Raw genomic sequence first — 14,539 nt, 5'->3', positions numbered from 1 at the left:
GGACGCCTCGGTCGTGGAGATGGTGAGCCCACTGCCTCACAAGTATCCTCTCGATAGGCTGTCTCACTTAGTCTTTCCTCACACCACACGTGACAGGAAGTTTTGTTCTTTTACACGTTGGGATTTGAGGTTCACCACCATCCAGTCACTTGTCCCAAGGTGCCTGGTCCTGAATCGTGGCTTCCAGGTTTGAGCCCGTGCCTGTGTGTGTGGTAACAGACTTTGCCAAGTGTCCTCCAGGTCTCTGCGGCCTGCTCCTGAAAGCCCGATTCGTACTCGGTTGTTGACCGAGGCTCCCACGCCCAGCGTTTCCCACGCTTGGTGGCTATAAATAGCTGTTCTGTTCTGGAGTAAGTCAAAGCCTTTTTCCCTCAGGACTTCAGATAATACCCCACAAAGGGCCTGCAGGACATAGCTGCAGGAGCTGAACATATGTAAGCTCGAAGCCATTTTTTTTTCTCTTGTAACATTTGAGAACATCCCAAGGTTTCACTTGGGAAGGCTGTGCTTTAACTAATGTCGCCCTTGGGTTTTCACGGACAGTGCAGTCCAAGAGGTCCTTCTTGGGGAGCTCTGGTAACTTTCCAAAGAGGCTTGCAGCCTGGGAAGCATCCACAGGAAGAAACAGGCCCTGGAAGAGCTGGCAGGAGAGCAGGTCAGGCGTCCTGGGCTAGCCTGCTCCACTGCATATAAAACACAGCCAGCAGCTGTTCCCCTGCTTCCTCAGGATAGCTCTAAAACGGAGATGATGTCCTTTCCACTTTTACATGGCTAGAGGTGAGTGATAAACATGGCTTCTCTGCTGCTGGCCATGGGAAATAAGCAGAAGGCCTCAAGTGAGCAAGCCCTATCAATGCAGTTTCTTTTTTTCTCTGTTTGTCTGGAGACAGGGTCTCAGCACGTAGCCCCTACTTGCCTTGAATTTACGGTGAACCTGCTGTTTCTGCCTCCTACACGCTGGGATTACAGGCAGGAACCACCATGCCTGGCCACTCTAGCTGTCTTTTTTCAGTTTTTACTTCTTTATTTAGCCTGTGTGGAGACAGCATGTGCGTGCCAAAGCACGCGTTTGGAGGTCAGAAGACAACCCAGAGAACCAGTTCCTTTATTTATTTATTTATTTATTATTATTTTTTTTTTTACATGAATCCTGGAGATTGAAACCAGGACATGAGGCTCGTAGGCTCATGTCTTTAGCCACTGTCACCTTGTCTGTCTCCATACCAAACTGTCCTAATGACAGCTTGGGTAGAAGAAGGAGAAATGAAAATCACTGTGTTCGGGGGTTGGGTTGGGTTGGGTTGGGAGCGCAGCTCAGTCAGGACCCTGCTTGGCAGGCCTGAAGCCCTAGGTTTGATTCCCAACACTGCCTGGTCCACCTGCGCTCCTGCCTCGAAGAGCTGCCCTACTGAAGCCACAAGGTGGAACAGTGGTGTCTTATTCTGAATGCCACTTTCTCGAGTCACTGGAGTCCGGGCATGTCACATGATCCCCTGGGGCCGAGGATGCGCCCTTCAGAAGGCGTTATGAAAGCTTCAGTGGTGAGAAATGTAAAGTGCTTAGCCCACCCTGAGCACACAGCAGGTCATGGGTACTTCCTCTGTGGTGAAGTGACTTGCAGCTGAGCCACTTAACTGGCTGGGTGTCTCTGCACTGTCTTCTCGACCCTGAACTTCAGTTTCTAATCCCTGAAGTCAGAGTAATCATATGCCTTTCTTCTTCCAGAGTCCTCAGGACACTGAATGAGATAACGCATGAAAATGCTCTTTGGGTGCTGCGAAATGCTAGGTAGTTACAGTTACCATGGAGACAACAAAGGGTTTTTGAGACAGGACACGTTGAAGCACCGACTAACGATTGCGTATTCTAAACCCGCCAGGAATGGTGTGCTTGTGGGGGGGGGGGTGCGTGGGGGATTCCCATGGAACCATTCTGTGGCTGGCTGGCGGGGGTGGGGTTGGGGGGACATGGATGACACTGGTCAAGGGCTAGAAAAGAGTGTGACTTTGTACCTTAATTGGGAGCTAACCTGGTCTCTGGCAGAAGACACCAGCTCTTATGGCGGGGGAGGAGGAGGTAGAGATGAAGGAAGGAGGTGATTACTCATGAATGAATGTGGCTGTATTGTTTCCTCTGCCCCAACAGCCCTCCCTCATAGCGTGCGGCCACATTCAGAAAATAAAAACATGGGACTTCTGGAATTCAAATTCAATTTGAATTTCTGGTTTAAAGTGGGTGTATGCTTTAGTATGTCTTAAGTATTTGACTCTACAGCCGTAATCTAAAAAGTATTAATTCTCCTCGACTCAAATTCAAGCTTTACTAGGAACCTTGTGTTTTAACAGGCACCTCTACACAGAGGTGACACAGAGATCAGTTGTGTGACTGCGTTAGTGTTAGAAGAATCCCCGACCCTAACTCAATTGTTTTTTTAAGATTTATATATTTTATGTGTGTGTGTTGCCTGCATATACACATTGCCTGCTGATCTCAAAGGCCGGAAGAGGACACAGGATCCCTTGGAAATGGAGTGATAACAGATGGTAGCTGCCTCATGGGTGCTGGAAACCAAACCCAGGTCCTCTGTGAGAGCAACAATGCTCTTAACTGCTGAGCCATGTCTCCAGCCTTTGGCTGTGAGCTGGAGGTCGGAGGAGCTCCAGCTCACAAGTCCTGGGGTTACAGGTAGGCCACAACGTGGCCAGCTTGCCGCTGCTCTTACAGCCTTGGGCTTGTGTCCTTTTTGCTTCAGTCTCCCCAATGCCGGGATGACCTGTGTGCCCTCACTTTGGGTAGAACAAGAATAGTTTATCGTGGGCAGGGAGCGTGCTTGCCCTTTGCTGGCTCTATCTCCCAAAGCCAATTTGGGTTCATGGGTCTTTAAACAGAGGGATTTTAACAGTGGTAACCAACGCAGCAGCAGCTCTACTTGTAAAGCTGGTGCAGAATCATCTGCCCTTAGCAGCTCAGAGTGCGGGTGTAGGACGGGAGACCACCTTGTCTTCTTCCCGCTGTGGTGTGTGTCCTGAGACAGACACTTGTGGGGGCTGATGTCTTCCTTCTCTGTCCCTGGCTCTCTGCCCTGTCAGCCTGCCTGCTCTGCAGGGGGGAAAAGATGAGGCTGTCTGATAGCACACATGCAAACCTGCCAAGAATAGAGATGGGGGGGGGATAGAGATGGCTGGAAATATGCGTTCCCCAGTTTCTGTTCATGCAGTGTTTGTCTGAGCCTCCCACTGGGCTGAGTAATAGGGAGACCCGCAAGTCCTTGGCCCCACAGAGCTCATTGTTTGACAAAATTTGAGGAAGGAACTGGGAGAAAAAGGATGGCTCCTGCACAGCTGTAATCCCAGCTCTAGAGAGGTAAAGACGGAAGATCCAGGTGGAGTTCAAGGTCATCCTCAGCTATATGGGGAGTTCAAGGCTATGCTGCGCTACGGGAGGCCTTATCTCAACTCCTCCTACTCCAAATCTGATGGTTTTTGTTTGTTTGTTTGTGTGTGTGTGTGTGTGTGTGTTTTGGTAAAACAAACAAAATCCTGCTTACAGTGACGCCCCTGTCAAGGTCTGCCCCTGCCCTGTGTGTCCCCCCTCCCTGCACTTGGACTTTGCTCCCCACTTTCGGCCACTGCCTGCAGAGGATCCCCTCCCCTCCTCTTTCCCCTCTGGGGAACACAATTTTCCCCCGGATAATTTCAGCTCAAACTCTGCCCACTGCCGGAATCTCTCTCAGAATAGTTCCCCTTGGCACCTTCCCACTGTAGATTTCAGCCTCACCCTGAGCACAGAGAACAAACTGTTCTGGCTAGGAAGCACAGGGAGAGACCCAAGCCTGGGCACTGGGGTCCATACTCTGGAGCCACAGGCTAAGCAACTCCCATGCTGCCCTGACAGGTCCAGCCTCCTCAGCTGCCAAGCGGGATCCTAATGAATGAGACCAAAGCCTGATGCTCACTTCTAGAGTCCCTGTGCCATGATGGTGACATGTGGCCTGCACATTTTTCTTTTGCTTCTCCACCATGAACCTACCCAGCAACTGCTGGAAGTCCATCTGAAAGAAACCTGGGCTCGGAAGTCTGCAAGAAAGTACCTGGGCTGGGATGCAAACCCATCCTTCTTTGGGGAAGTGAGCTGAGTCACCTTGAAAACAATGGGAGCTTTTTGAAAGGGTTTTTGGGAGCCATGAGCAGGAAGGGATGACTTTCCCAGGCTACCTCTTTTGTTTCCTCGCTCTGCTTCTCAGCTCCGACTGTGGAGACATGGGGCTAGTTGCTAGACAGATGGAATCTAGAGCTCACGTTCTCTGGTGACGCTGGTGATTCCCTACCCAGCAAAGATCTCTGAAAACGGCCGTTCCAAACCTTCACCGAATCCTGTAGCTCACTTCCTCCTGTTTCTTGCTTGGACTCCCCTAGTCCCGCCCACCCCCTGCTCCAGTTTGACTTTGTTTCACTGCCAAGATGCATTTTGGGGGCTGAGCCTGCTCTGAGGTCTCGGTTTGCCTAGGTCTGGTTTGTTCCTGGTGGGGGTGGGTTAAGGCATTGCACACCTGCAGAAGAGGGCAGGAAATAGCCACTTTTACTCAGGCTGGCAGACGTAATCTGCCTCTACTTCCCAGGCACCAACAGGCAGGCCTCTGCTCTAAATTCTGGGGACACATCTGTGCTTCTCCCCTCCTCCTCTCCCGTGTCAAGGCTTCAGGTTAACGAGCTCCAGCTGTACAGGAAGTCGTGTTCCATGCTCTCCTTGGACTGAGAGGCTCCAGCGTCCTGGAGGGAGACCACAGCTATATGGCTTTAGATATAGCGCCGTGGGGGTTGCTGTTTCGTATCATTCTCCCCATCCCCCACCCCTCCCAAGCAGGTGACAGTCTCCACTGTTTATCTACCGCAGCTGTCTTAGGTCAGCCTCTCTCTGATCAGGGTTGAGGGCACTCTCTCAAAATAGAAGTTCGGGTGGGTGACAATTTCCAGCCCACTCTGCTGAGCTCTGCCAGTGGGACCCCAGTGTTGCTGGGCACCCTCAAGTCATGAGGTGTCAGAGGTGGTGAGGGAGGAGAGAGCCCCCAGAGGCAGGATGTGCTCCCGGAAGCATTCAGAGAGGGGTCTGGCCCTCTCGGCAGTCTGTGAGGCTGGGAGAACAGGAAGGCTGGGAGAGCCCTACCTTAATTCACGGCTCCACCCCTCAAGGGGGCAAGGTCTCCTGTGTCTTCCTAAGCTAAGTCCCCCTTCTTGCCTGCATCCAATTGTGCTGAGCTCAGTGAAGGGAAAACAAAATGCAAAAGCCAAGTTGAGCTCTCTAAGGATCTTTCCTCAGCCAATAGCGCACCCTCAACACTGTGGGCCCCTTAGCTCTGTGGAAGGTTCTGTCAGTGAGGTGTGTGAACCAAGTTTAGCACTCTCGTCAGAATGGCCGTTGCTCGCTGGGAGCGTATAAAAATTCATACACAGCTCCCACATCAGATGTCGAGGGCCGAGGGCCGTACCCCTACTTCTCACCCTGAGTGATAGTCTTCAGAAGTTCCAAACCCTCCCCTAAGCTAATTCCTTCTGTCTGCAGTTATCTGACAATAGGCTCAGAATTTGATAGCCTGCCACTATGAAGGCTTTTTCCCCCTCTTGCTTATTTTTTTCAGGTTGGGGGTTAGGGGTGAGGTATCTCCCAGGCTGTTTATGGCTCCGCCATTGTGAGCATATGACTCTCAAAACCATTCCAGGCATAGGGAGGGGCTGGGACCATGGGATGGGAGGTTTCCTGAGCCAGGCCCAAGAGACTAGCATTGGACACACCAAGGCAGGTTCTACTGCCTCCTGCAAAGGCTTCTGGGAGGGCAGCAGGCTATGGGCCCAGAGAGATGGAGAGAGTAGATTTCTGTGTGTGTGTGTGGCTGTGGTCTCAGTTCTCCCAAATCCCTGGTTTTCTCTTCCTGGGCACTTTTCAGATATGTTGCTAGAAACATCAGTCAGGAGGGCTACGGTAAAGCAGGGAAGTCTCCACTGTAGGTTTGAGATATCCCATGACATTCTTGTTTAGGAACTGGTGAGGACCACTGGTCTATTCACACTTCCCAAAATGTTTCCCGTGAGAGACACAAGGATGTTAGTTCTGCTGCAGAAGAGAGTGGCGAATAGCTAGCTGCTGAGAAGACTAAAGACAGCCTGAGAACACTTGGTGCTGAGTCTGCAATACTCAAGCTCTCCAAGCCACAAAGTTCTAATTAGTCACTCTTGAACACAGACACAGCTGTGTGTGTGTGTGTGTGTGTGTGTGTGTGTGTGTGTGTGTTTAAGGCATGGTCTCATGCAGTCTGGCCGTGTGTGTATATGTAGTGTGTGAGGCGTGTGTGTGTGTGTGTGTGTGTGTGTGTGTGTGTGATGCTTTCATGTAGCCTGGCCTGGCCTTGAAGCACTGACCCTCCTGTCTGTACCTTCCCAGGGCTGGGCTTGCGGACCCGCAGCACCCTGCCCAGGTTAGATGTGGCTTTCTCCTGAGAACTTCAGCCCACTCTTCAGTTATCCCCAAGGTTTGCCTGGCTAGGACTCTGTCTACCCTCCCTAATCTGAGGCTCGGTCCTGGCTGGCTCTCCTGCCCGTCACATCCTCTGCTCCCCTCCCTCCCGCTTCCCCAAGATTTCCACCCCTAGAGTATTCCCGGTGCTCCTTCCCAGACATCCAGCCTGAGGCACCTGGCCAAGGAGCCTGCCCAGGTGTTGATCATGTGTAAAAGCATCTCCAGCAAGGGGGAGCCCCCAAAGATCACTTACTCCCCAGCCTTTTGTTCTCAGTAGCTCCAGGGGGACTCTCTGTGATCTCACTTTACCCAGGAACAGACAGCAGAAGAGTAAAGCGCCATTGAGTAGAACAGCTGCTCAGCAAGGGTCTTGGCTTGGCCCCAGAACACGCCACCTGGCTGTGGCCAAGGAAGGGCATCTGCATGGCACTGTGAAAGAAACTACAGGCTTCCTGAGTTTCACGTTTGTTTTGCCCCTGGCGTCTCCGTCCCTGTCTCACAGTGTGTGTCAGAGGACAAGAGATGCCTGGAGCAGGTCCTGTGCATGGCTCTGAAGCCTCTACCAGAGCCTGGAGACATGAGTTCTCGTCACCTGTGACCTTGGGCAAAGCCCTCCCCAGGGCCCACCAGGCAGGACTGGATTGGGCTTTCCTCTCCATCCCTTGAGGAGATCAGAATTTTACTTCTATTGACTCAGCTGGGATATCCAGGGCATCTCTATGGGGCACCACCCAGAGACTTTCCAGCCCAGAGAATTCTGAGTCTCAGCTTTGAGGCCTGGTCCCAGGCTCACGGTAGACCTCTGTCTTAATTAGGGTTTTATTGCTGTGAAGAGACACTACGACTGTGGCAACTCTTAGAGGGAAATGTTTCATTGCGGTTGGGCTTACAGTTAATAGTGTAATCCATTATCCACAGGAAGCATGGTAGCATGCAGGCAGGCAGACGTGGTGCTGGAGAGGTGGCTGAGAGTTCCTACATCTGGATCAACGGGCAGCAGGAAGAGAGAATGACGGTGGACCTGGCCTGAGTTGAGCATCCGAAACCTCATAGCCCCACCCCCAGTGACACACTTTCTCCAAAATGGCCATACCTCCTAACCGTGCTGCTCCCTATGAACCTGTGGAGGCCTTTTTTATTCAAACCACCACAACCACAAAGGAAGAGAGACTATTCCTGCCACTCCACACCTCAGAGTCTCAGGTGTTGTCACTAACTGACTGTGACTGTCCAAAATGGTTTTCTAAATAATAGAGTTTGGGCCTTAAAGAAGGACAAACTGGAGATCAAGACCAATTTCAAAACTAACTCCTCATGCACAATTTCAACGCTTCAAGATCTGTGGGCCCTGGAACCCACATCTAAGCCCTCTCCTGCCTCCAAATGCACTGGGGTGACTGATGTGCCCCAGCTTTCCATTTTAAAGATGAAGATCCCAAGAGGTACACCCCATTCCAGAGATGGGGTGGGAGGATCATGAGTTCAAAGCTAGCCTGATTTGAAGCTAGCTGAGATATTTCAAAACAAAGGAAAAAAAATAATGTAAAAACAAAAAGAGGGCCTGGAGAGATGGTTCAACATTCATGAGTGTTTGCTGCTTTTTCAGAGGATCAGAGTTCAGTTCTGAGCACCCACATAGGGCTGCTCACAACCATCTGAAACTCCAGCTCTCTCTCTCTCTCTCTCTCTCTCACACACACACACACACACACACACACACACGCTCATAATCCACAGACACACAAACAAATCCATAAATGAAAAAATAAATCTTAAAATAAAGCTGAAAGAGTTCTCCTTCTAAAAGAACCCTCAATCCTGGGCACTCTGACAGCTGCTCATCTTTTTTCACCACACACTATATTTCCTGCCGTAAGAACTAACGGGCTCAGGCTGGGGAGATGGCTCAGCAGGTAAAGTCAGCCTCCACCAAGCCTGACAACGGGAGTTCTATCCCTGGGCCCACATGTTGGAAAGAGAGCGTCACTCCCCTAGGTTGTCCTCTGACCTCCACTTGCATGCTACGGCACGTGTGGACCCACACAACGAGTACATATGGACACATTGGGAAGTAACTGGGGGAAGTGAGATGGGGAAGTCTGGATGATTATGACCAAAATACATTCACATGTGTGTGAAATTGTCAAAGAATAAAAGATATCTTTAAAAGGATTGCTAGGTAGTTAAGAATTTGGAGCCAGGAGAGGCGGTGCACGCCTCTCATTCCAGCGCTCAGGAGGCGGAGACAGGCAGATCTCTGTGAGTTTCAGGCCAGCCCGGTCTATAAACTGAGTCCCCAACAGCCAGGGCTACACAGAGGAACCCTGTCTTAAAGGACCCAAACAACAAGCAGGCAAACAAACAAACAAACAAACGAAACAAAATAAAAACCCAACCAAACAAAAATCAGACAGTTTAGATTCTTCCTCTGGGGAACCAGGCAACACAACATTTTCGAAGCAGATTTGCCTCTGCGAGCTTTCGCTGCCTTGTCTGTGAAATAAGGTGCTCAGCAGCGTTTGCCTCAGAGGGTGAGGCCGCTGAAGCAGCATTCAGTGGGGTCCCAGTTGCCCCAGCCCTCGAGTTTGAGAACGAGGGACAGATGTTAGGTAGCTTCCTAGAACACAGTGCGCTGAGCTGCAAGGCCGGCAGGTACCGACTGACTGTCCTGTGAAGGTCCTGCTGAGCGGGGCTGTGCTGTTCAGGAGGGGGATGTAAAATAATCTAGGCAAGGGAAGTGGCCTGGGGAAGCGTGTCTGGTCAAATTTAAATGAGCTGCAATGTGTTTCCTGAAATTTCCTTTGGGTTAGGGTAGTCCCTGAGAGAAATCTGCACCAGAGTGACAAAGCGGAAGCGAAACAGCCACATTTATTAAAAAAAAAAAAAAGAACGAAAACCACAGGGCAGAGAGAGACACACTGAGGCAACTCAAGCGTGCTGACACGGATCCACCTGGTCACGGTCAGGGGTGACATGAAAGCTGGCTCTGCATCCGTTCTTGCCACACTTGGATCTTCTGCAGCCTCTTCCTCTCCTGAGACTGTGTCTTTGACAGCGTTTCCAGTCTCTCCTGGGGGTCAGCCCTGACTTGGAGCTACAGGCTGAGACGGAAAGGGTCTCGGTGTGGGTTCCAGCTGGTGCCGCTGGACTCCCCACCTGTGAGATTTGTGGCTGGGTAAGCTCCTATCCCACATGGGACCAGCTTGCTGTAACCCATCTTTTTTTCTCTATACTCTGAATGACTCTGCTTCTCCAAATAAATCCCAGCTTATACCCTGTGTCCCATGTGACAATGGCTGGACAGTTGATGGGTACATGAGATCAGTGAGGATATAGAGGTGGAGCAGGCCTGGGGCCAGAGCCTTGGATGTGTCCTGCAGGTAAGGGAGAGAGCCATTGAAGGTTATAGGACAGGTGGATGGCATGACCAGGTCCCAGATGATCCTTTCCTTCTAACGTCCTCAATTCCCATGATTGTGTGCTTAGTATGATCCAAAGGATGGGAGAAATACAGGGGTCATCAGATACCTATCACGATGCTAAGGACCTCATAAGAGTCATACACAAAGGATTCCAAGGCTGAAGAGTGGTCACCGCTGTGCTAACTGTTCTGAGACTGACACAGTCCATCCTTCAGCGAAGCTCTTTAAGCAAGAAGGTAACAACTCAAAATAGCTCCGGGAAGTCCCTGAAACTGACTAAATTCACGAAACCCCTCCCTGTGAGAATAAACAATGTAAGCTGAGAGTCCATCTCAGACTGATGGAAGCTGAACTGCAAGGAAGACGGAGACTAGGCCAGATGCCTGGAAGAAGCAGAAACCATCTGAGCTGTGTGGGTCACCTGGAAGGGACATTCTCCTAGCTGATGAGCTACTTGCAGGCTGCGCAGTGTGTTCCCAGCTTTTGTGAGCTGTCACTGTGCTGGGGCAGGCTTTGCCGATGCCACTGCCTTTGAGGCATTTCTTCTCCTGTAAGTAACGGTTCACCCATGCTCCTGGAAGTAACCCCAATAAAACTCATTGGTTCACCAGGCTGGACTTTGGTGGTATCTGTATTTTGGTCTGTCATGGGTTCCCTGTCTGGGGTGAGTAGACACGTGTTGTGTCTCCCCGGGGAAAGGTTTTTGTCACACGACAGTCATGAGCACAGGAGAGCTGGCAGCGCAGCCCGTTCCTCGACTGGGCAACAGCGTTCTGTATGTTCTCTCTCTGGGCAGAGTACACAAAACCGTCACATAGACTTGAAAGTGTCCAACTTCTCTTCAGATGAGGGCAAAACCTCTTGGGGCTTATAAGGAATTAATAGAGGTTTCAAATGTCACCTTTTGTTTTGTTTTTCGAGACAGGGTTTCTCTGTGTAGCCCTGGCTGTCCCGGAACTCACTCTGTAGACCAGGCTGGACTCAAACTCATAGAGAGCCACCTGCCTCTGCCTCCCGAGTGCTGGGATTAAAGGAGTGTGCCTCCAGTGCCTGGTTTTAAACGCCATCTTTTTATCTGTCACCTTGCTTAAATAAACATGGTGGGCTAGATGACTGTGAACCTGCTGCTGAGTAAGCCTGACTATCTGAATTCAACCCCTGGGACCATGTAAATGTGGGAAGAGAAATGACCCCACAAAGCTGTCCTCTGACTCTGCATGCTCCCCTCTACCACCCTGCACCCTGCACACACATTTTATATGTATATACATGTATATGTACATATGAGAACCTGGTCATCATCAAGAGATAGGGACCTACATCAAGGTGTCTTGAAAATGTTCAGTCAACGCCCTCCTCCAAGTCCAGCCTTTGGTGTCAGTACCTGCTGCTTCACCTAGGGCTGAGGGATAACCTGAAGGAAACTGCTATCTGCAGTCCAAGTTCAGAATACCTGCCATGTGACAAATGGGAACACAAAAGGACAGATGTCAAGACACTCAGGTTTCTACAAAAGGGACAGGGACCCCCGTCCCAGTGGTGCTGACAGAGCTGGACAGTGCTCAGGGTGGCTGCTGCTGGAACCTGTCCTCTTTCTAGTGGTGGGGCCTGGGGGAGCCCGCTCAGGACATTAGCCCGTTAGAACTCCTGCTGGGCCAGAAGGCAGAGGAGAGTAGGTCGTTTTTCTTTTTCTTTTTTCTGTGGCGGTCTGTAACGGTTGTGAGTGCAGACGGCAGAGCAACAGGCTAAAGCTCAGAGAGGCTCAGGGGACAGCTATGCCACTAGCAGCGAGGTTGGCATCAGTACCAGTCACTTTCTACTTGGCACGGTTTTGGGCTGTGGTATGGCGCAGCAGCTAGGACTGGCCCATGGGTGACCTGTATAATGTGCCTTAGATCTGGAGTCCCTGTGGGAGTGGGTGGGAGCCTTCTGACAGGAGCTGAGGTTTAACTGCCGGAGTGACATTTTTCCACATCTCTGCTGGGCCCAGCGGTCACACCCAAGCAAGGCAGAGCTGCCGTGAAGCGGTGATCACGTGGGGTGGGAAAGCTGTATGCCTTATTCCTGGTGGAGCTGTCATAGGCTCTGGGAAGGGGGAGGGGGAGGGGAGGCAGCCTTGGTATAAGTAGGGAGGGTGAGGGCTTGGGTAAGAGCCATGGCCGTTAGCTTCCCCTGGAAAGCAGGGGCAAGGGAGGGAGGGGAGTTCAGGACCAGCGAGACAGTACATGGAAGAATAATCATGTGGTTTCTGCCCTTCAGAAAATAGCGCCTGGTCTCACGGGACAGCTAACCAAGGTGGGAAGCTCAGCTGTCGGGATTGCTGAAGACTTGGGGCTGTGAAACTGGGAAACTCAACTGAAGCCGTTCTGGGCACCCATATAATTTTAAAGCCAGACAAAAAAGGAAGAACTTACTGACAGCCTTCCCAAATTTGCATACTAAGAAAAAAAAAAAACCAAACAAACCAAAAACCCAAACCTCAAGTGAATACATTGCAAATTATGTACCTAGTTCTGGTTCACACCAGTGAAGACAAGATGAAGGAACGGAAACCGGAAGTTACAGTGTGGCTGAACTTCAGAGGCAGAATGTTAAGGGGAAGGGAAACTTCCAGGCTAAAGCTCATCCAACGCGGTAAGATGCGTGTGCGGGTTTCAAGACAGAAAACCAAACCAAACAATGTGTGTCACAACTCAGGAAAGCCGGGGACTCTGGAACGTGGCTAGATGGAGAAATGTGGAGCAGGGGACAGGGCCGAGGAGAACACACAGGCGGCTGTGACAGGGGTGGGTATATCAAGACTTAAATCTGGTGGCGCATGCATGGGTAGTATCTTTCGTGACAACGCCTTGTGACTTAACGTATGTGACACGTCTTTTCTCCACCGAGGACTTTCCGTCTCCTTCCGAGTTCCCAGGGAACTCAGCTGCTCCCCGGCTTTTTGACCCTGAGACTGAGATCTGTTTGGTTTTGGATTTTGGAGACAGGGCTCTGTGTAGCCTTGGGTCCTGGACTCACTTTGTAGACCAGGCTGGCCTCGAACTCACAGAGATCCCCCTGCCTCTGCCTCCCTGAATGCTGGGATCACAGGTGTGCTTCATTGTGCCCAGCTGAGACTGAAATTTTAACCCTTGTTTGTTTTCTTTTTAACTCTTTTTTAAAATGTTTATTCATTATTTATACAGTGTCCTGCCTGCATGTGTGCCTGCAGGGCAGAAGAGGGCACCAGATCTCATTATAGATGGTTGTGAGCCACCATGTGGTTGCTGGGAATTGAACTCAGGACCTCTGGAAGAGCAGGTTAAGAGCAGTGCTCTTAACCTCTAAGCTATTTCTCCAGCCCACCACTTGTGGTTTTAAGCCACTCAGCTCAGAGTAATCCATGACACAGTCACAGAAGACTGATGTAATAGTCTTGATGTTCTTCTTGCTGACAGTGAGAGTCACCGGTGAGGTCACAGCCCTTCCATGGCTTCTGTTTCCTGCTTTGCTTCTGGCCTGTTAGGCCTGTTTTCTAGATACCTGTTGGATTTCTATTGAAAGGGTTTATTTAGATTATATGGTCCAATCATAGTGGATCATTGAGAACAAGCAGGGCAGAAACTCAGGGCAGGATCCTGGAGGCAGGAGCTGAAGCAGAGGCGCCGGAGGAGCACTGCTTACTGGCTTGCTCTCCATGGCTTGCTCAGCCTGCTGTCTGTAGCATCCAGGACCACCTGCCAAGAGGTGGGACCACCCACACCAGAGCCTTGCCTGATGGGGGCATTTTCTCAATTGAGGTGCCTTTTCCTAGATGACTCTAGCTGTGTCAAGTTGGCAAAAAAAAACCCACTAGGCTCAGCTCTCCCACATTCTGGGCTCTCCTTGGGGTAGGGGCTGATCCTGCCTACCACACTGGGCCCCTTGTCTTCTCTCTGTTTTATGCTTGGATTCGGGGGCATCCTGCTTTGGTAGAAAGGGAAGATGAAGAAAAACCTTCGTTGGGCACCCCCGGTGAGTGCTGGCTGGTCCTCTGGATGGTTAAGTGGCGAGGGCTGCTCACTCGTTACCATGGAGAACAACAGATGTCTGTAACTCCTCCCCGCTTTACTGCTCTCCTGGGCAGCTGCTTCCAGCATCATCATGGAAAGCAAGGGTTGTCAAGGGAATGGCAGAGAAGAAGCCAATCTGGGTTGGGGTCCTGTTCCTGGCCAGGACCCAGAGCTAAGCCTCTCCCTCATGTTCCTTGTCACCCTCTCTGAACCCCACTTCTGCCTTACTTCTCTGCTCTGCCCAAGGGAAACAGGGAGAAATCAAATCCCAGCTCTGCTGTTCTCCTATAAGGTGCTGGGAAAAGTGTTTGTTTTCTGAGCCTTCATTCCCTCTGGAATGGGAATGAAGGGAATCTGGAAAGGGAATGAAGAACCTCTGTTTCAAGGTGTTGAAAAATCTTGTTTTCCAGCTGGTGCAGTGGCACAGGCCTGTAATATCAGCACTCTAGGAGGCGGAGGCAGAGGCAGGTGGATCTCCGTGAACTCGAAGCCAGCCTGATTTACAAAATGGATCCAGGACAGCCAAGGCTACACAGAGAAACCCTGTCTTGAAAAACCAAAATAAACAAATAATTC

The 14,539-nt window shown here is 50.9% G+C and overlaps 1 long non-coding RNA gene across 1 annotated transcript; it reads left to right on the top strand.

The window, feature by feature from the left end:
* The first annotated feature begins 12,197 nt into the window (after positions 1–12,197).
* On the top strand, positions 12,198–14,539 carry LOC132656027 (uncharacterized). The gene is made up of 3 exons (XR_009593986.1): positions 12,198–12,566; positions 13,887–13,925; positions 14,374–14,539. It is a non-coding gene; the product is annotated as an uncharacterized LOC132656027 (long non-coding RNA).

Source organism: Meriones unguiculatus, chromosome 8, assembly GCF_030254825.1.
Source record: "Meriones unguiculatus strain TT.TT164.6M chromosome 8, Bangor_MerUng_6.1, whole genome shotgun sequence".
Lineage (NCBI taxonomy): Eukaryota > Metazoa > Chordata > Mammalia > Rodentia > Muridae > Meriones > Meriones unguiculatus.
The sequence above is the reverse complement of the archived record's forward strand: the minus strand, read 5'-3'. Positions and strand labels throughout refer to the sequence as shown.